We start from the raw sequence: 14,901 nt of genomic DNA, 5'->3' as shown, positions 1-14,901 counted from the left end.
GTTTATGTGTAATAAGGTAACATAAGTATGTTTTACTAACGTTTATTTTTGTTTAGGCAAAGTTTATGAAGCTTGCCTACGTGTATTTCTAATACACTTACCCCGTGTACTTTAACATGGCCGCCGCTTGTATTTTAGTTACTGCGCATGCGTCAGCCACACTCACGTGTCCTGACGCGTCTGCAGAAGTGGAGGGAAATTTATGCGCATGCGTAATTCATAGCTGTGCTCATCATGTGGTACTGCTCGTGCCACTGCTCTTGTGCTCGTATCAATGTAGCTAACATTTAGAATGCATAAGTTTATTTCTTGATGATGAGTTAAAAGTACAAACCCTGTGATGTGTTTTCATGATGACATTATTATGTATTAATTTGTTTTCGCTTACTTTTCATGTACCGCGGGGAATGGGGGTCTGTCTGTACTGAGAGCCATCTTGGAGGTCCCTTCTGCGCAGATGCGACTTTCCGGGGACCTGACAACCTTGGCTGATGGAACTTAGCCAGCTGGCACTAGTGGGCAAGATGCTCCTGAGAACTGACCTGCAAGCTCGGCTGAGCGGAGTCACATGACCCTACTACGTTACATTGTTAAAATGTCATTGTGTTTCTGCACAGTTTCTCCTGGGAACCCCAAACTTACTAGGCGGTACCCAAGTATGCTAATGAAGGCTTAAAATCTTGTATTGTGATTGGTGTGTTACCCAAATCCTACCTTAGGACCAATCGAAATTGAGGGATTCTGACCCTTTGCAACATTGGGGGGTGGTACACTGTCCCCAAACTGTATATCTACCCTGGGTTCCCCTAGGGAACCGTCCGACTTGTCTGGTTTAGCTGACCTGTCACTGACCCATCGTACTCAATAGGTGACTGAAGATACAGAGCGCTGCGGAGCACTCTGTCCGAAATTGACCATAGACTAAGGTTCTACTGAACCTTAAAGTGCTGGCGAAGCACTTTGCTGGGAGTTCGCTGACCCAATCGGGGTCTTGATCGATAGCTGCAGAGCGGGTGGAGCGCAGGCGTTGCTTCCGAACTGTGGGTTCCGGTCCTGTCCTGAGAGGTCCTGTCCTGAGGGTTTGCTGTCCTGTCCTGAGGTCCTGTCCTGATTCCTTATCCGAGGGTATCCTGTCCTACCCGGGGTGTCCATTCTGCACCTGCTGTCCTTTGAAGGGTATCCTTCCTTGAGGGTTTCCTGTCCTTAACTGACCCGTGGCCAGGGTTTGGTTTCCACACCTTTCTAGGTAAATATTAATCTGAACCTCTTAAAATCTTGCACCTTCTGAATTTCTAACTTTTGCTTTAATAAAGTTCACCATTGCATATGTTATTTTTCCATGTCTTTCCGCAAATATTGAAAGTCATTTGCATTTTTCACATAAGTTTGTTCCTATGTCTTCACACTTGTTAGAAATTATATTTTGCATTGCAGTTTGTCATTTTCTGATATGGTCTAGAACCTCATTGCCTAGATTGTTCAAAGGCCCGTTCACCTTAAGTGAAGCGTGTTACTCTTTATAGGCCCTCCTGTAGTTATACCTACATAGTCTGCCCCTGCTCAAATAATTCTGATTAGCATAGTATCTTCTCGTTATACTTTATATCAGTATTTCAATGATTACTCTGTCATTGTTTCTTTACAGCTATATCATTTACGTTATCTTGGTTATTGATTGCCTTATTTTACTGTACCTTATACACGAAGCAAATGAACTTTAGATAAACATTTTTAAAACTTCCAGTTGTCCGTGGTCATTTCAACAGTATTTTGAATGTTATTGGTTGGGTTTGTATTTTGCTGCTTTTCTTTTTACAGCTAGCTCCCTGATTCATTGTGGTCATTAGGTACTCGCATCGGTGGATGGTAAGTCGGGTGCACTGAGAAATAATAGTAGGGAACACACACACAAATTGGTAGAGCTCGTGAAGTCACCTGATCGATGTATATGGTGATTTGAAAGTATATGGGCCCTGAAGCCGGAAACGGCGAAAACTATTGGTCGGGTGGCCTCGCGCGCTCTATCAGTTTTACTGGTAAGCAGAGGATGGTTAGGGACTAGCTAAAGGTTAGGCAGGATTAGTTAGACTAGTTGAGTCGGAAGCTGCTAATACATTAATGCTGCTATAAGAGCGGCTGTTCCGAGGGGACTGATCACTCTCTTGTGAATACGCTGCTGAAATAAATGAACTGTTTTTTCATTATTATTCTTGTTCTTGTATTGTTATATGTATTAATCCATGCGTTTGTCAACCGTTTAGTTTCTTGTTGTCCGAACTCCCCGGGGAATTGAAAGGGCAATTGGTGAATAGAATCCATTGTCCTGAGGTCACGGGCTCGAGGAAAGTTAGGTGCAGGTTAAGATAACCGGGAAGCACTAACTAGGGTTTTCTGAATACATGAGTGAATAAATGTCAGTAACGGGGTTCATTGGCAAAATTCCCATAGTGGCGTAACCTGGTAAGGGTCACATCGGAAGAGTAGCAGGTTCCTCGGAGCTAGCGTGAAAGCAGAGGGGTCCGCTGGGAAACCTTAAACTCGGAATATATCCCGGAAAGAAGTGGATGAGTTTAGGGGAATAACAGGTTCACCGATGCTAAAGTGAAGGGTAGGCGGAAGAGATCTACTCGCAGCGAGTGAAAAGTAAATGGAAGTAGTTTACTTGCAGTAAAATAATTCTTTCTCTGTCTAGACACTTGAGCACTGTGGCGAATGTGTATTTGTTGTAAAATAACCAAGCACTGAGCACTTTAAAAGAAAGAAAGTTTCCGTTACCTTGTGAAGGGAGGGAGTCAGTCGCGAAGCGCCTCTGACGTCACTCTGTGCCGCGCTGGGATTGGTAGAAGCAGCGGGCGGGTAGCGGAGCTGAGATTGTAAAGGAGGGGTGAGCGCCAGAGCGTGGGAACTGTCTCACGAAGGGGCCGCGCACCCATTGGCGGAGATTATTTAGAGTCGCGCACCCATTGGTTGCACAGATTTCTGAAGCGCGTTCTGATTGGAGGTAGTTTGTAAACAAAGTTTAGCGTAGAAGTCGTATGTGGCACTCGCAGACTACAGGAACGCGACCTGATCCAAGGCACCTAGGGTTTGAAAGGGATCAGTGGAAAACTAATAGATACGATATTATGTATGGAACAAAGAGAAAATTGTCCCTTGTAAGTAAGGTGAAAAATTATTTTAAAACGGACAAACCAATTAAATCTAGAGAAGGTGTTCTTGTCCCACCACCCAATACTCCTGCCTCATTCATGATGTTTGACCGAGGGTACAATACCTGTGTGTGGTTGGAGAATTGGGTGAAGTACACAAAAGATGACGGAGTATTGGCTTTTCCGTTAGATGGTACTTTCAATGGTAGGATCTTATTTAATTTAAGAACTCGGATGAATGAACTGCATCCCAGACCGAGACTAACGCAGTATGAGGCATTAGAGGAATGGGAAATTGAGGCTTTTGAAAGAGAAAGACCCCGAATGGACAAGGGTTTGACCAAGTGGTACCCCAGGCTGAAACAGGAGTCCAGGGATAAAAGGATGAAACAGTGGAGGCAGAGCATGATTGTTGAGGGTCTGTTTCCCATGATGCCGGCATGTCATAATCCTGCAGCGGGTGAGAAAAGTACCGAAAAGTGTAAACATTGGGGGGCCCTTGGGGAGTCAGATGATGAATTGATAGATGACATCTGTACCAGAAGTCCGCCACCTTATAACGAGGGAACCCGACCTTCCAGTGTAGGAGATGCTCCCCGACGCCACTTCCTCAAGGAAGAAGACAGATCCCTAGGACTGGGAGGGGGTGGTCAAGTATTGCCCTATTTTGAAAAACCTGAACCGGCGGAAACAAGGGATATATATCCCAAAGTGCCCGCAAGCCAGGAAGAAAAATATTCACGTACGAAAGTTTTCTTTCCCAGACCCTTGTATGAAAAAGAAGAGAAACCATCGAATTCAGGACTGCCTTTTGTTCAACCTCCATATGAGGAAGAACGCAGGTCCTTTAACACTGGAACTTTATTCCCGAAACCAAATTATGGTGGGGGACCAAGTGAAACGCATCCTACTGCCCCGAGTTTTACTCCTCCCTTGACCCCACAGATATTACATGATACGACTTTAAGAAGGATACTAGTGGAAAAGGAGCAAGAGGCTCTAGCTAGACAAAGGACAGAAATAATTCAGAAAATCTCCCAGTTAAATACCAGTCCTGAGGCATTGACTATTCCAGTAACTATTGGACTAGTAGTCCCGTTATATGGAAATGGTCAGGGAAATCCGATTACTCCAGTTATGACCCCAGTCATGGCACCCCGGAGACAGGAACCGATAATCATAGATGATCAGTCCAGTGAGTGCGAGTCTGAAGTTGCGTTCTTGGACTTGCCAAACAAACCGACCGGAAAGGGAATGCAGCAGAGGCATAACCCTTTTAATCCGAAAGAGATTAAATTAGAATCAGCAACAGGCACTAGGAATGTCTCTCTGGTAACTCCAGATGAAATTGAGAGTTGGAGTCGTGAATTAGAGAAACAGACTCCGCAAACGAAACCTTTAGACCTCTACAAACTGAGGGTAGAAATAGAAGAATTAATGGCAGGAAATGTGGGGTTGGATCGATTGAATACCTACTCTGAAGAAGAATTGTCGTTTATATGTAAAAGCTTTACAAGGAACACCAGAGTGCTCCACGAAAAACTGACCGAAACAGCAGTTAGTATGGGGGTAGATATCTCAAAATCCAAGCCCTTACAGAAACCGTACAGAGCAGACTTCTCAGACAAAGATATAGAGCACTTGAATGTGGCAGGAAAAAAGCTGCAGATTAAAGAATTATTGGGAGTACTACAGAAATGGGGAGATGTGGAAAGATGGAGAAGCAGGTGGGCGAAAAAGAGGGAAGAGGCTCGCTCCCGACAAGTGACTCCTGAATTTGCTTTAAGGGAGGTGGAGAAACCTGAACAGTTATGCCCCATGCGCGAAGTACCTGGAGGGAAATATGTGCATGTCCCCTGGTCTAGACAGGATATTGTGTCCTTTACGAACGATTTTCCAAAATTACGAGAGAAACCAGTAGACTGGTACAGGCAGGTGGAAAGGTTCGTGAAGGTGCAGAAATGTCTGTGGAAAGACCTGGATGGGTTTTTCGACATTGTGGTTCCGGTAGATTTATGGACCCAGTGTAAAATAGCCATAGACTGGCCCAGTGAGGAGTACCCAAGAAATAAGGAAACAGGGGAGCCATCAAAGGATGTCATGCGAAAATATGAGCAGGTAATTCAGCATTTGAAAGAAAAGGTGCCCGCAAAGGAAACTGATTGGACAAAAATAGATAGAACAACACAGGAAAGGGACGAGACAGTGCACTCCTTCTATGAGAGGTTATTGCAGGTATTTAAAACATACAGTGGTATTGATAACATCGATTTGAAGGATATGACGCACTTTATTTACAGGTTTGTAAATGGGTTAAGACCTGAAATTTGTCAGTGGATAAAGGATAATAAAATCTGTTGGCATACCAAGAAAATGGATGAGGTCCTGCGGTACGCTAAGTACTGCGAGGACGAGATGGCAGAAAAGAAAAAAGCCCTTAAGGAAAAGGTGATGTGGGCTCAAGTAAAGCTCGCAGAACAGCAGGAAAAACAATTAAGTAACATGGTTAAAAATGCTGAGAACAAAAGTCCTGGGGGAGGGGGTGGAGGAAAGCCCCGGCCCAAATTTAGCAGGGAAGAGGCTATGAAAAAATTTCCCTGCCATCAGTGCGGCGAAATTGGACACTGGCGAAACGAGTGTCCCCAATTAATAGATGATAATGCAAAAACACCTGCTTTAACTTCACAGACGCAGAAAGAAAGACCAAGAAAGACTCAACCTCAGGTAAAAACAGTTCAGGTGCCTCGTGCGCCAAAGCAAGTATACAGGGGAAAACAGGGAGAGGGTGAGGAGATAGAGGTTTGGGAAAGCGGTGAGAACAGAAATACAGCAACTTCGCAGTATCTGCTAAATGATACCTTCCTTTGTAATGATCAGTACTGACGGGGCCTGAGAGGGGAGGACGAGGAGTGCGTACTTGGCGCTTCCTTGCCGGTAGACCAGTCTGGACCATACATTGAAGGAAAGGTCGACGGAAATGATGTCACCTTTCTATTGGACACTGGCGCTACCCGTTCTACTGTAAGAACAGTGGACGTTCCAAACCTACCCCTCTCGGGAGAAAACATCCAAGTAGTGGGTGTATCTAATCAATTGATTAGTACTCCTGTTACCGAACCAATGGAGATTTCAATTGGAAATTTTAAACAAATGCATAGGTTTGTCGTCTGTGACACCAGTCCAGTGAATCTACTGGGTCGTGATTTGCTGTGCAAAATGAACTGTACCATCTTTTGCACACCAAAAGGTGTTGAAATACAGACCCCGGATGAAGATGGCATTTATAAACTATTGTTACTTAGACCTGACTCAGAAATTAAAGGATTTACCCTGCAGGATTTGCCCCAAGAACTCCAGGAAGCGGTAAAGCCAGAGGTGTGGGATTTTACTGGAAAAGATGTGGGATTAATGAAAGATGTGGACCCCATACAGATAGCCATCAAGGACAATGCAGTATATCCTAACACTAAGCCCTACCGAATGAATGCTGAAGTGAAAGCAGGTGTCACTCTGGAAATACAAAAATTATTAGAAGGAAACATCATACAGGAAGTGATGAGCAGCCCATGCAACTCACCGATTATGGGCATCAAGAAGCCTAGTGGCAAGTATAGGGTAGTGCAAGACCTGAGAAAGGTAAACAAAATTGTAGTTCCTTGCTGCCCTATTGTCCCGAACCCAGCAGTGATATTGTACCAGATTCCTTGGGATGCTGAGTGGTTCACTGTGATTGATTTGTGTCATGCATTCTTTTCGATACCCCTGCACCCCGACAGCAAATTTCTTTTCTCATTTGCCTTCGAAGGTCACGTGTATTGCTGGAACCGGGTCCCTCAGGGGTATACAGAGAGCCCTTCTATCTTTAATCAGATCTTGAAAAAATGTCTAGAGACCTTGATCTTACCTGGGAACTCTGTCTTAGTGCAGTACATAGACGACCTTCTATTGGCGTCTAAAAGTCATAGGGACTGTGTAGTTGACACCATTGCCCTACTAAATCATCTGTGTGAGAAAGGGCATAAAGTGGCCCCTGACAAACTACAGTTCTGTGCAAAATCAGTGAAATATCTAGGACACCAGATAGAAAAGGGTGTCAGAAAAGTCACATCAGAAAGAGTGAGAATAATTCAAAAGATGCAGTTGCCCCGTACTCAAAAAGACGTCAGAATGTTCCTGGGTGTACTAGGATACTGCAGGCAGTGGATTCTGGGATTTGCAGTCTTAGCCAGGCCTTTGATAAAAATGACCATGAGAGGAATGCCAGACATTGTAGAATGGGACGATGAAAGCCTAATGGCTTTCACAAGACTGAAAAACTGTCTGTGTACAGCCCCTGCGCTGGGAATGCCAGATTATTCCAAAGAGTTTGCCCTATTCTGTGACACTCGCGATAATTGCGCATTGTCAGTCCTGACTCAAGAACATGGTACGACCAGAAGGCCTGTGGCCTATTTCTCTGCCACCTTGGACCCAGTAGCTGCTGGGTTACCAGGCTGTCTGAAAGCAGTAGCTGCTACCTGTGCAAGTTTGGAACAGAGTGAGTCCATAGTCATGGGACATCCTGTGACTGTGTATGTTTCACATGGAGTGGTAATTCTATTGACCAGAACTAAAACGCAGTATCTCACCCCTAGTCGGCTGACTAAATACGAGAGGATTCTTGTGGGTGCAGCAAATGTAAGCATTGTCAGGTGCGGTATTCTGAATCCTGCCACTTTACTCCCCGACTCCCTGGAAATGGAAGGTGGGGATGATGATGAACATGATTGCATTGATCTGACAGAGTTCAGCACAAAACCCCGCCCAGACATAAAAGAAACGCCATTGCCTGAGCATGATAAAGAGCTGTTTGTAGATGGTTCCTGTCTAAGACATGAACTAGGAGGCCTGAGTGCTGCTTATGCAGTAGTCTCTTTAACAAAAATTGAAGAAGCAGGTTACCTATATAACATCAAGTCTGCACAAGTAGCCGAATTGATTGCTATGATAAAAGCTTGCAAAATTGGGAAGAACATACGCATAACAGTGTATACTGACAGTCAGTACTGTTATGGAGTTGTGCATGACTTTGGCCAATTGTGGCTACAGAGGGAATTCCTGACTTCCTCAGGTACTCCCATTCGGAATGCAAAGGTTGTGCATGACCTTTTAGAGGCCATCCAGTTACCCAAGGAACTGGCAGTGGTAAAATGCGGTGCTCATAAGAAGAGCATGGACAAAGTATCACTGGGAAACGATTATGCTGATCGAGTGGCCCAATGGTGCGCCAGAGATCGGTATATCGTAAATCCAAAACGAGGGGGGCCAGGAACCAGCTGCCAACTTCAGGTGTTTGAGGAAGTGCCTACTTGGGATGAAGTGAGAGAATGGCAGGAGTCGGCTCCTTGGCAAGAAAGAGAGAAATGGAAGGAGGATGGGTGTAGACCGAGACGTGTGGATGGTGTCATCTTGGGCCCAACTGGTATGCCTGTATTACCCCGACACTTGCTTGGCACAATGGCAAGATTAATACACGAAGGGTCACACATTGGTAGGGATGCCATGATTCTGGTATTTCAACAGACTTGGTATAGTAAGAAGTTCAGGAAAGTAGCAGAGTCCCTCTGCCAGAGGTGCCTGTCATGTCAACAGATGAACCCAGGCAAGAGGACAATGGTTGAGCTGAGCAAAATTGGGAGATCAGGGGGTCCCTTTGTAAGGATACAGATTGATTTCATCACCATGCCCCGTTGTGAAGGGAAGCGATATGTCCTTGTCATTGTTTGCGTATTTTCAAAATGGGTAGAAGCTTACCCTACTCCCCAAAGTGACGCACTGACAGTAGCGAAGTGTTTACTAAAAGAGCTGATACCTAGATTCGGGGTGCCATTCATTATTGAATCAGATAAGGGTGGACATTTCCAGAATGAAATACTGGCTGAACTCTGTAAGGCCTTTGGAATAAGGCAAAAACTACACTGTGCATATCATCCAGAGGCTTCTGGAATAGTGGAACAAGTAAATGGAACTATCAAAAACAGACTAGCAAAGCTGACTGATGCAACTGGCATGACCTGGGTGAAGGCTCTGCCCCTGGTCCTGATGGGACTGAGAAGTGTTCCTGACCGCAAGACAGGCCTAAGTCCCCATGAAATCATTATGGGAAGAGTGATGAGACAAGCATGGGTGCCAGGAAGCAAACTGTTGAGTATTACTGATGATTTGGTGCTTGAATACTGCAGAAGATTGGGTGACCAAGTGCGTTCTATCTCTCGCCAGATTGGAGACGACGGCATCCTCAATCCAACGACTCCTCTCCACAGCTTGGTTCCAGGAGACTGGGTCAAAATAAAGAAGCACACTCGATCAAGCTGTCTGGCACCAAGGTGGGGAAAGAAACGCCAAGTAATCCTGGTAACAACCACTGCAGTGAAGGTCGCAGGTGTTCCCCAGTGGATCCACGCTGGCCACACCCAGAAGGTATTGCCAGACAAGGGATTTGAAGAAGAAGGGCATCCAGCAGAGGACTCTGCAGGAGCCAGACCAGAAGCAGCTGACAACGAGCAGCCCAGCACCAGTCAGGCTGCAGGAACAGCAGACGTTGGCCCAGGAGTAGTTGACTACGAACTGCCAAGAATCCAGCCTGCTGAAGAGGTCCAGGAAGCTGAGCCAGGAGTAGCTGATGACGAGCTGCCAAGCATATGGCCAGAAGAATGGATACCGATGATTGATCTGACCGAAGATCCTATCAGAACAAGAGAGCGACTTAGTGAAGGTAGAGAGTGGACTAGTCAGGAAAAGCAAGGCACAGGCGAAGAACCTCAGCCGCCTGAGATTCACATCAAAACTGAGGAAGGAGAAGGTCAGACAGGGACAGAACAGGTGTTCGATACACCTCCACTAACTCCTGATGTGGATAAGGGACAGCTTAGAAATAGAGTAATAGTTCGAGCAGAAGAAAATCAAGAGATCGAAGTGCTTGAACAGGATCAGATAGGGTTAGAAGAACGGGTTCAGGAAACAGAAACAGAAACAGAAACAGAGACAATCGAAAGCCAAAAACAAAATATTCCTGAACAAGGCCAGATTAGTAACCAGGCAGAAGAATTTGATGCTAGCCCTGGAACTAGCGAGATAAGAGAAGAAGAAGAAGAAAGTGAAGCAGAATTGCCACAAGCTAAAGAGAACAAGAGGATAAGAGAAGAAGGTGAAGTCCAAGTACCCACTAAGAGACTAAAGAAAAGAAACAACCTTGAGCCTAGGTTCGTAAAGAGACTAAGGCTAAGGATAAAGACGGTGGAAGAAAAACGTGCAGAAGCAAGGAGAAGTGCACGGATAGCAGAGCAAGAAGAAAACTCTTCCAAAAGAAGGAGTGAACGAATAAAAAGACAAAACAAGAAGTACAAGTCTCCTGAATGGACACTCGTTTTGGAAGAACTTGAAGATCTTGATATAACTGACGTAAGCGACGGAGACCCCGTCCCTGAGTACTCTGCTGAAGAAGAAGACGAACCACCGTGAATTTGCACAAAGTAAGCTAGCTGTGTAAAGACACAAAGAGGGGTCAAGAAACTTCTTCTGAGCCGAAATGTCTGATTCAACTGTGAATGGTAGACCTAGTTGCAGTCGTTTCAAGACGTGCTGCAAGGTGTGTATATGTAGTATAGTAGTACTGATAGTAATTTGGATAGGACTAACAATCTTTATACCCTTCACTGTAAGTAAAGATATTAACATTGTCCCTACTGAAATTGTAAATACAGACAGTGAGGAGTTGACAACCCAGAGTGTAGCAAGACATGAGAGAGCACTGAGACACATGAGAGAGCACTGAGACAAACAAAACGAGACTTAGAAGCATCAGATGAGGGAGGACTACATTATCATGGAATTAAGAACAGGACACACTTAAATGTTTTTGCAAACTTGTTAATACACTATGTAGAGACTATGGAAATTGAAGATTGCTATGTCTGCATGAAGCTACCTACTTCTGTGGCTGAAGGCGTGACATACCATCACTTGCCATTAACATATGGAATCTCCTGTAGCATTTTAGCTAGTTTATTTTACAAAAGAGGACCGTTACAGTACTATTACTCTAATAATGATGTAATCTTTTCTGAACTTCCTATACGTGGGAACTTGAATCCTGTACATACCAAAAGCGACACCATAAGATATATGGGAGACTACTTCTTGACTATAGGTAACATTGACATAGCTGATGCACACAGAGATAACTTGACTTGTTCTTTGCGTGAACAGGAAAAGATGTTCCTGAACATGGCAGAGAAAAGAAGAATTAAAATACAAAAGAAGGCTAATGACGAAAGTCAGAAAAAGCCAAAGTGGGCAGAGAACATGGAAGGCACCTCAAATGGTGGGGCGGGACCTGCTCTGTTGCTGGATTTTGAAAAGAAAGGCAAGCTATGTCTTCATCGCGAGAAGACTAGCTATTATAATAATGTTTTCATTGGTTCCAGTGAATGCGAACATAATTACAAGGTAATTGGAGGTTGGGGTTTCAAAAATGGGTCAGAGCCTGTGTTTCCTGGAATTTATTATATTTGTGGGGACAAGGCTTATTTCAAATTGCCGGATCACTGGTATGGAAGCTGCTATTTTGGCATTGTCTTCCCGAAAATATACCATGTGAATGGAAAAGCTGGAAGCAATGAAGATACTAATGGCTTAGTGCGTAGTAAAAGAGAAAGTATAGGTGAAATTATGGGTAGTATTTTCAGTGCACTGATACCTGGAGTGGGAGTGGTTCTGAACACTCACAGAATTTGCAAATTGTCTACTATAGTGGATGTGCTGTCTACTGAAACAGCTCATGGATTTCTGCTGGTCAATACCGAAATGGTTGCGATCAGATCAATGGTTTTACAGAATCGACTTGCTCTTGACACCTTATTAGCGAAAGAGGGCGGAGTCTGCCGGATGTTGAAGGCGCAACATTGTTGCACTTATATTCCGGATAAAAGTGTACAGATCAAAAGATATGTGAAAAACATTACTAATTTGACAAAGGAACTCAAACCACTCGAGGTTGATAGTGCCTGGAAGAGACTGGTAGATGGTCTCTCAAATGTAGGTCATTGGCTTGCTAGTGTAGGTAAAAGCTTATTGTTCAAGATACAGATGCCAATTGGTATTATAGGTCTTATTATATTTCTCATTTTTATCTGTTGTAAATGCCGTAAGCGCACCAAGAAACACGAGGTAAATGCAAGAGGGTTGAAACGGAGTGTGGATGAGATTGAATTGGAGGAAGTGAATGATCAGGTATACAAAAAGGTGAAGACTTCTCACCCTACTAAAACTGAGAGAGAAAAGTTAGAACGATTGCTGGAAGAGATAGAACTTTATAAGGTGTGAAAGAAAGTTGGCATCTGGTTCCATTTTTTGTGATGATAGTAAATATCATCAAAGAGGGGATTGATGAAGCAAAGCTTCGCATATTTTGCGGCTTGCCGAAGTCAAGAACCTCGTTTATGTGTAATAAGGTAACATAAGTATGTTTTACTAACGTTTATTTTTGTTTAGGCAAAGTTTATGAAGCTTGCCTACGTGTATTTCTAATACACTTACCCCGTGTACTTTAACATGGCCGCCGCTTGTATTTTAGTTACTGCGCATGCGTCAGCCACACTCACGTGTCCTGACGCGTCTGCAGAAGTGGAGGGAAATTTATGCGCATGCGTAATTCATAGCTGTGCTCATCATGTGGTACTGCTCGTGCCACTGCTCTTGTGCTCGTATCAATGTAGCTAACATTTAGAATGCATAAGTTTATTTCTTGATGATGAGTTAAAAGTACAAACCCTGTGATGTGTTTTCATGATGACATTATTATGTATTAATTTGTTTTCGCTTACTTTTCATGTACCGCGGGGAATGGGGGTCTGTCTGTACTGAGAGCCATCTTGGAGGTCCCTTCTGCGCAGATGCGACTTTCCGGGGACCTGACAACCTTGGCTGATGGAACTTAGCCAGCTGGCACTAGTGGGCAAGATGCTCCTGAGAACTGACCTGCAAGCTCGGCTGAGCGGAGTCACATGACCCTACTACGTTACATTGTTAAAATGTCATTGTGTTTCTGCACAGTTTCTCCTGGGAACCCCAAACTTACTAGGCGGTACCCAAGTATGCTAATGAAGGCTTAAAATCTTGTATTGTGATTGGTGTGTTACCCAAATCCTACCTTAGGACCAATCGAAATTGAGGGATTCTGACCCTTTGCAACATTGGGGGGTGGTACACTGTCCCCAAACTGTATATCTACCCTGGGTTCCCCTAGGGAACCGTCCGACTTGTCTGGTTTAGCTGACCTGTCACTGACCCATCGTACTCAATAGGTGACTGAAGATACAGAGCGCTGCGGAGCACTCTGTCCGAAATTGACCATAGACTAAGGTTCTACTGAACCTTAAAGTGCTGGCGAAGCACTTTGCTGGGAGTTCGCTGACCCAATCGGGGTCTTGATCGATAGCTGCAGAGCGGGTGGAGCGCAGGCGTTGCTTCCGAACTGTGGGTTCCGGTCCTGTCCTGAGAGGTCCTGTCCTGAGGGTTTGCTGTCCTGTCCTGAGGTCCTGTCCTGATTCCTTATCCGAGGGTATCCTGTCCTACCCGGGGTGTCCATTCTGCACCTGCTGTCCTTTGAAGGGTATCCTTCCTTGAGGGTTTCCTGTCCTTAACTGACCCGTGGCCAGGGTTTGGTTTCCACACCTTTCTAGGTAAATATTAATCTGAACCTCTTAAAATCTTGCACCTTCTGAATTTCTAACTTTTGCTTTAATAAAGTTCACCATTGCATATGTTATTTTTCCATGTCTTTCCGCAAATATTGAAAGTCATTTGCATTTTTCACATAAGTTTGTTCCTATGTCTTCACACTTGTTAGAAATTATATTTTGCATTGCAGTTTGTCATTTTCTGATATGGTCTAGAACCTCATTGCCTAGATTGTTCAAAGGCCCGTTCACCTTAAGTGAAGCGTGTTACTCTTTATAGGCCCTCCTGTAGTTATACCTACATAGTCTGCCCCTGCTCAAATCATTCTGATTAGCATAGTATCTTCTCGTTATACTTTATATCAGTATTTCAATGATTACTCTGTCATTGTTTCTTTACAGCTATATCATTTACGTTATCTTGGTTATTGATTGCCTTATTTTACTGTACCTTATACACGAAGCAAATGAACTTTAGATAAACATTTTTAAAACTTCCAGTTGTCCGTGGTCATTTCAACAGTATTTTGAATGTTATTGGTTGGGTTTGTATTTTGCTGCTTTTCTTTTTACAGCTAGCTCCCTGATTCATTGTGGTCATTAGGTACTCGCATCGGTGGATGGTAAGTCGGGTGCACTGAGAAATAATAGTAGGGAACACACACACAAATTGGTAGAGCTCGTGAAGTCACCTGATCGATGTATATGGTGATTTGAAAGTATATGGGCCCTGAAGCCGGAAACGGCGAAAACTATTGGTCGGGTGGCCTCGCGCGCTCTATCATTACCATGACGGCAAAAACGTTATTCCTAAAAAACAAGTTTAGGATGAGAGTCTACTAAGGGTATCCCTAGAGAAGCACAGTTGATCTAGGTAAAACAGAGAACCTTTTCTAATCCAGCTTAGAATGTTCTCTAGAGTCATACTTCGTATAAAATATGCAATGATAATGAGAAGGTACTAATGAATGAGCCTTCTTCTGAATAGGTTTTTGGTAATAGAATGACTCACTTACACATCCTCTTTTATCAGT

The 14,901-nt window shown here is 44.1% G+C and overlaps 1 protein-coding gene across 3 annotated transcripts in view; it reads right to left on the bottom strand.

Moving 5' to 3' along the window:
- LLGL2 (LLGL scribble cell polarity complex component 2) overlaps positions 1 to 14,901 on the bottom strand; it is an 876,878-nt gene that overhangs the window by 153,982 nt on the left and 707,995 nt on the right. The gene's annotated exons all lie outside the window — the stretch shown is intronic.

This window comes from Lissotriton helveticus, chromosome 7 (genome assembly GCF_964261635.1).
Source record: "Lissotriton helveticus chromosome 7, aLisHel1.1, whole genome shotgun sequence".
Taxonomy (NCBI): domain Eukaryota; kingdom Metazoa; phylum Chordata; class Amphibia; order Caudata; family Salamandridae; genus Lissotriton; species Lissotriton helveticus.
The sequence above is the reverse complement of the archived record's forward strand: the minus strand, read 5'-3'. Positions and strand labels throughout refer to the sequence as shown.